The following is an 8,054-nucleotide window of genomic DNA, read 5'->3' as shown; positions in this document are numbered from 1 at the left end:
CTGTATGCCTATTTGTCAATTAAAGAATTCATTTTCTGCCTTAAATGGTCAATTTAGAATTCCTGTCACAACAGTATCATCTGTAACTATATGTCTGACACCATTTAGTTAATATATAAACTAAAAGTGTTCAAACAAAGCCATATTTGCAATAGTTGTATGTATGCAGATACCAGTCTGAGATATAAGTTCACTTAAAATGTTGTAGAGATGACTGCTAACATCTGATTTTTGCATAACTTCCAAGAACTTTAAATCATAAAATCATAGCATTTACAAGTTAAATTATTTGTTTTATGACCCAGGGGGTAGTCAATTTTCTATGTGTTTTTGCCCCTGGGGCCTCAAATGTCCTAAATCAATCTGCTGTTTTTTTGCAATTTGGAATATTTAGTACATATTCAGGATCTAACACACACTATTGTAAGTTTTCTTGAGATATTTTTATATTTCTAGCTTGTATTTATTATGCCGTGGTGACAAAAAAAAAAACAGATTTAGGTGTTGCGGCTTACTTTTGGGTTATCGAAAGGACACAAATACCCCATAAATAATATTCAGGAAGGATCTCTGAGTTTCAATGACTGCGAAGAGTAATTATAAGCACTTTTTAACAATTTAACTTACAAATATGCAAATATTATGAACTAATTTTGTATCCAGGACTTTAATTAAACTATGTATACTGTAAACTGTGAATTTAGGCTAAGTCATCATATTTAAGGCCCAGGATTCTATCAATCTTCATTAAATATTTATAAAACTTCATATTTGAGTTAATTTCTTTAAAATCTGTGGAATAAAGCAAATTTGGTTAAATTCTGAATGTTCCCCTTTTTCACCCTATATAGGTTGCATTTCTGTAAATATTGACTAAAGTATGCAATTTCGCATAAGAACTTCTTTTACGGCTAAAACTGTACCCCTTTTACTATGAAGTTTTGAAAAAAATCTTATCCTAGAATTGAAAGTTCATATGCACCACAATTTTTTTCAAAGTTCAAAATATAGGGCTGTGCGGCATATTTTCAACGTTTATATGTCCTGAACTTCTCAGAGTTTAAACTAACACTAATTTTCGTAACTACCCCTACCACGAATGAAAGGTTACCACAGATTTTAATGTAAACAATATGCACATGTTTATTTACTGCTAACATTCCCAAGTTATGTCTCTGTGAGATTGAACACAGAGAGCATACATCGGAACCAGTATGTAAACAAAATTAATTTTCTATGAATATTCAAGATCTCCCCAAAAGAGACGTGTTTTGAGAAACAGCTGTATTAACAAAGTGCAACCTACAGTTTTAGCAACTATTTTAACTTCAGGTAATATGATCCAGTCTTAAAATGGGTCAACATTAACACTGACCTTTCTGTGGACATCATTCCAAAATACCGCAAACAAAGCTTAACAATTCAGCACAGCGACATATTTTTTGATTCAACGGAGTATTATTTTGTAACAGATAAAGTGAACACTTAAAGCGAATTAGTCAACATTGCCAACTGTAAAAATTGATATATACGAGTAAGGAGTGATGTTGAAAGACGGAAGCGAACAAGTTTGTTATCCATTTGTTTCATGTGCTTAAACTTTTCAATTTGCCGTATGATTAGAGACTTTCAGTTTTGAATTTTCCTCGGAGTATTTGTGTGATTTACCTTTTTGGAAGTAAAACTGTTAATTTCCGTTTGAACAAAAATGATTTAATGGTTTATAATATGTAAAGATGACGAATATGATTTGAACATCGGTTGATAACTATAACATGTTTAACCCCGCCACATTATTTATGTATGTGCCTGTCCCAAGTCAGGAGCCTGTAATTCAGTGGTTGTCGTTTGTTTATGTGTTACATATTTGTTTTTCGTTAATTTGTTTTTACATAAATAAGGCCGTTAGTTTTCTCGTTTGAATTGTTTTACATTGTCTTATCGGGGCCTATTATAGCTGACTATGCGGTTTGGGCTTTGCTCATTGTTTAAGGCCGTACGGTGACCTATAGTTGTTAATGTCTGTGTCATTTTGGTCTTTTGTGGATAGTTGTCTCATTGGCAATCATACCACATCTTCTTTTTTATAAGCCTCATATTGTGCAAATTTTTATAATTTTCATTTCAGTTCGATGTGACTATGGTACGCTGTTGTTATTTTTAATTTTTATTTTGCGTTTAGAAACATACGTCAAGATTGATAGTGTGGCAACGGAAAAGGAAAAGAGTTTGTTCTACTACACGAATAATATTACTAAAAATTGTAAAATTTGTTAAAAATTAAGTAATTTACCCAGTAAGGTCCCCTGTCATTTCGGTATAACACAAATTCACCGATTTCCATGTAATGATATAGTTTTCCATCAAAGGTTGTCATATGAGGATCGTTGTAAGACTGGCAAAGTCGGCCGGTTAAAAGAGCGTCTTTATCCAATACGTTTATCTGAAGTATTAAGGTTCTAATATATGTTAGATATTGGGGTTAATATATCAAATCCCAGGTACATTCGACTAAAATCGTTATTGAATAGAATTGTCATTTCGACTTTCTAAACTTTACTTAGCCAATGGTGTTGAGAGTGGCGTTTAACCCCAACAATCAATCAACTATTAAATTAATCAACTATAAATCTGTTTTTACTGGTAGTCAAATATTAACTTAAAACTAGATCAAAAATATGAAGTGATACATAGGGATACATAGGGAATACTTATAAATTTGATATAGGCTTTTGGTGTTTTTTGTCCTTCATTATCCCTCCTTTATCCTATTAATATCTATATATACATGTATAGCTTTTTTGTTTTAATATGGTCTTTTTAAGTGTGAAAACACCTCTCCACGAGTTACTATAAACATTTTTTTTTTAAACATTAGGACTTCCTTACAAAAGGATATCATGGCAGTAAGATCCATGATTGAAAAAAAATAGTCCATACATTTGTCACACAGATTTATAGTTTTTATTTTTAATTACCTTTATATCTGGAACTTGCAGGTCCTTCCACATGTCATTTAAATACGATATAGATGACACTGATAGTCTAATGTTTGTTGATCTATCTTGAAAGTTGTATAAGCCGTCACTAAATCCGTACACTTGCAGAAATTTATCATTTTGCCAATCACTACTTCCAAGCTTAAGGCCACAAAACTGAGCTTTAAACAAGATGTCCCTTTTCGTTAAACCGTTAGAACATTGGTCTATATTTTCATCGATGTCTGGTTGAAATATGTAAATGTTCTGGTGACACTGTGATTTTCTAAAGTCAGGATGAGATGCTATACAGCCAACTGGTACTGTCGTGGTTAAAGTAATGTTTATTGACTCACCTTCAACAACTGTATATTCGTAGTGTTCAGGCTGTAGGTAAAATAGAAGTTAAAAACTAAATAAATTTATATAAAAAAGACAGATACTTATTTAACAGATACCTTTAAAGAATATGCATATCTAAATATGTTAACTGATCGAATCATAGTTCTATAGGTCTGTGTTGTCAGTTTTCCAAATAATTTAGATTTACAAATCATAGCAATGGTCATGATCAAGTGAAAAGAGTAGAAAATTATAGAACTAGTTAAAATCGTAAAAATAAGATTCAGACATTGTTTCTCCATCGTTCTACATGTTCACCTAGTATTTATTTTATCAAGAAAAAATATAGGTTAGACTTAAACAGATTATCAATTGAGAGAATAAGAAAAAGTGTTCGTACTTTATTTATGGAAATTATGAACATTGACCGATTTGATGTGTAAGACTTAGTTAGATGAGATACACATTAAAAGGTGTCTCCACATTAAGTTTTGTAGATACAGTATGTACAAGCCTGGTTTCACGAAAGTTTCAAATAAATTTTGGTATATAAAAAAACAACGAGAAAATCAAAATATTAAATAGATGTTTACCTGAATCAAAAAGATAACTCACATAAAGAATTGTTTAAATGACTCGGTAGATAAAAAAAAAACCGATTCTGGTGTAAAAATCCTTTGCATTAGCAGCCCTGAAATTTAAAACTTAGCGGTGATCAACCGATTTTAAACAACATGAGATGTAAAGATAACATGTTTTTTTTTCAGTTTTGAATTAAAAAAAATTAAAAACCGCTATCGCATCTTTCTTTGAAGGGTCGCAATACTACAGCTGTGTTTCATTGTCGTAAAGTAGCGGATTTCTAGCAACAATAGTAATTTTCAATGCAACACATAAGCTTTTTTATATAAAAAATCATACAATCAATATGTTTATAAAACCAATGTCCCAACATCAGATGAAATGTCGGTGCTTCTAAACTTGATATAATAGTCCAAGCGTAAGTCACAAATTTCTCCCGACACTACTACGTAAATCAAGTCCTGCACATGATTAAATAAGTGAGGTTGTAATTTTTTAGGTTAGACTACCTTTTTTAATATGACTTACAAATAGTCCTGCGTTAAAATTTGTGCTTCGATAAAATGGACCAGGTATCGCATTCGTCATATTGTAACGAATTCTAACAGAACACCTAACCTATAAAAAAAAGACCCTTAAATCGTTATATTAGCACAAATATATTTTACTATAATAACTTTTAATGCATTATATATGCGAACGTTAAAAAATAGGTTATGAATCTGCTTTGTGATATAATCATCCCGATGGCATAGCTTACGTAATTATAGTCAATTGGCAATTCAATATTGCGTGATGCCTAATTATTTGATATAAATTATCAATGCAATCTTAAAAGAAGTACATGTAGTTATACGATGGGCGTCACCTGTAGATCATTTGCAACACCTTAGATCACCCATGATTTGTTTGGTAGGATTTGTGTTGTTCAGTCTTTAGTTATCTATGGATGGTGTTGCAGTTTTGTTGTTTGTCCTATGGTTCTTTTATGTTTTTGTTCAGTTTTGCCATACTGTTTGTCCTTGACTACGTGGTCGGTATCTTTCGCAATCCTTTTTTAAAGAACGAGTCGCTCAAAGAAATGATCTGCATAAAATTTAGCAGATGGAAGACATGGTATAGAGCGGATGAAGCTCAATATTTCATTATCATATTTTCAAGTTTTATATGACAGATGATATCAACATATAGAAGTCAAGCATAGACTTATTCCGTGTAACAATATATCTTTATATCAATACATAATTATCAATGGTAACGTTAGTTTAAACGTATCAATAAAAAAGAGAAACTGCTGATGTTTACAATTTAGAATAACAGCCTGATATCCATGATGAGTTTTATTGGGTGCGCTTAGGAAATGTATAAGAATTAAATGTGTTTTACAACATTGCATATCAGCCATATATCAATTATTTTTCAGAATAATTTTGAGTAATGTTAACAGCTTCAAAGATGTGGAATTTGTTATAACAAAAATTCAAATGTAAAATTAAAAAAGGGAAGTCCGTAAAATCGGACAACATTTATTACCTCCATATTTAAATGATGTGTACTTCTCCAGTCAGAATCCTTTAAATCTGTTGTGTTTACTTGAGAATAGAAAATTTTTGTTTTGTTTTTAACGAATTCTCCATTTATGTACCAATATATATCATAAACATAACTTTGTTCTAAAACTTCATCAAATTTACACCGAAAAACAGGCACCAGACTTGGTGTCTTAGGATTATACGGTATGTTATTGAATGTTTCTCCTTCAATGAGTATAGCTTCCACCATCGGCAATACGGTCTCATTTGGAAACAATGCTGTAATAGAAATGATATTCACACAGTTAGTTTCAAATGGTACTTTCAAATCTCCTCATGATTTGACACTAAAATAAAATAAAATGCAACTTTGCACTTTTTCAAGATGAAAATTTCGTAAACTCATTTTATTATGTGTAATACCACCATTGATTTTCCCTTATTAGTCTTGGTTAGATTTGCACTTTTCATAAAAAATGTGCAGAATTTATCTTTGTTTCAAATAAAGAAATACTTGGCATGAGTAAAGTTTTATCCTGTCCAGTACTATAGAAAAAAGTTCACATATCATTTCATTGCATTAAGAAAATAACCATCATTGGAAGTTAACCAATCAAATGTCTCTCCTTATTTTATCTGTGTACAAGGTTTAGTCACCATGTAACCTCAAGATTACAAAATTTTCTATAGAAATCCCAAATAAAAAATAATGGTGTTTTGAAATACCCAAGACATATGTTTATGACACAGAAATGTTTTTACAGCAATAAAATGTAGGATTAATTACCTACAGCTGTCAAATTCAAGGGAATATTTTTTAGACCTACTTTCGTATTCAACCGGATGAGACGTACCATGATTTGGTGGTATTACATCTATATATCCGGCAATCAGCAATTGTAATTAACAAATAAATCTTTAGAGCTATATTAGAGCATTTAACTGCATAACATATCAGCTCCTGCTTCTTACTTAGCAAACGATGATATTCCAATTGTTATTGGAGGGTTTGTAACATAAGCAACACGACATGTGCCATATATGGAGTAGGATCTGCTTACCTGTCCTGAACACATGAGATCACCCCCGCGTTTTTTTTTGGGGTTTAAGTTGTATAGTCTTTACTTTTCAATGTTGAGTCTTGTGTAATATTATTTGTCTGTTTATTTGTCTTTTATCTGTTTTAGCCATGATGTTCAGTGTCAGTTTATTTTCGATATATGAGTTTGAATGTTTCTCTTGTATCTTTCGCCCCTTTTCAAAGGAGAACAATGAGCATTTATTTCAAATTACTGAAAGAAGAGGATCTATGTTAATTCTTGTCAAAAATATCACATTTCACAACTCATCATTTGCCTTTTCAAAGGCGATAATAACTGGTTTTTGGCTTCTTGTTAAAGTTCTGGGTTTGTCCTTAAATATTTATTACTCATTGGTTTTAAAAAGTTAGGGTTTCGGTATTCCAGATGACGATAATCCAGTAAAGTGCGTATGTAACACTATATGAATTAAGATTTGTTTGCAGATTTTGAAATTCCGTTTTTCATTTAGGGAGTTAACCATTCCTTCCTAATATCCATAGGTTGTAAACTATTTGTCCTCAAGGCACTTCAGAGTATTGGTACATGTAACATTAATTTATGCAAATATGTTAACCTCAACAACTTGAATTCATGTGAGCATATTATCAGTTAAATAAAACTTAATATTCGAAAAATAAAATGTTTCAGATTAATTTTTTAATCCCTAGGTTTAATGCGAAACCCCACTCATTATTGGTGTTGATATATATGGACGGATTAAACCAGTGAAGCAAATCATCTAACAAAATATGAACTTGTATAATTTTGAAAAAAAAAAATATTAGTAGTATTCTATCATAGTTCCTGTATAATTTTGTAATGTCAAATGTAAAAAAAGTATAAAAAGTATGCAATAATTTTCTTATGGTAAAAGTAACCGAAATACAAACCAATAATCTTATAAAATAGATTACTTACAGCTACATCCCGGATAATAGCCATTGTCCGAGGAGAGACCCTGTGGACAAAATACGGGACCACTTCCTAAAATAACATAATGGGATTCTATACATTATACTTTAGATTAAGTGAATATTTATGCGTAAAAGAATGAGAATTATCTTTCTTTTAGTAAACAATCGGATTATATAGCTTTTACATTTATAAACCTGTCACAATTAATGTGTTCCTGTTCCAAATTAGGAGTCTTTAGTGTATTTGTTCGGTTGTTATTTGTTGATGTTCATCATATGTAATGTTTGTTTTTTGTTTAGTTCAGCTCTTCTGTTGTTCTGGTGCACCACTATCCTCGGGTAAGTCGGAGGGTTGTGTTATATCTCGTATAGAAATTCGTTATTGTAAGTGCTAATATGCCATGGTATCTTTAGTGATTAATACTATGTCTCTTTCAAAGGGTTTATTATTTTGTTTTTTTGTTATCTGGAATCTGGATTTATTGAAAAATAAAAGTGTTTGAGATGACCAGTATTATTTAAGGTTTTAATGACGACTAGATCGGAACCGATGGATGTTCACTAGGAAACCTAAAATGCATTTTCATCTAGTTTGAGATGTTTTCAGTATATCAAATTAGCATG

General features: G+C 31.1%; 1 protein-coding gene across 1 annotated transcript in view; it reads left to right on the top strand.

The window, feature by feature from the left end:
- Positions 1–8,054, top strand: part of LOC143069181 (jouberin-like) — a 377,039-nt gene that overhangs the window by 37,013 nt on the left and 331,972 nt on the right. The gene's annotated exons all lie outside the window — the stretch shown is intronic.

The sequence above is a fragment of the Mytilus galloprovincialis genome, chromosome 1 (genome assembly GCF_965363235.1).
Source record: "Mytilus galloprovincialis chromosome 1, xbMytGall1.hap1.1, whole genome shotgun sequence".
NCBI lineage: Eukaryota > Metazoa > Mollusca > Bivalvia > Mytilida > Mytilidae > Mytilus > Mytilus galloprovincialis.
This window is presented reverse-complemented; position numbering and strand designations above follow the sequence as displayed.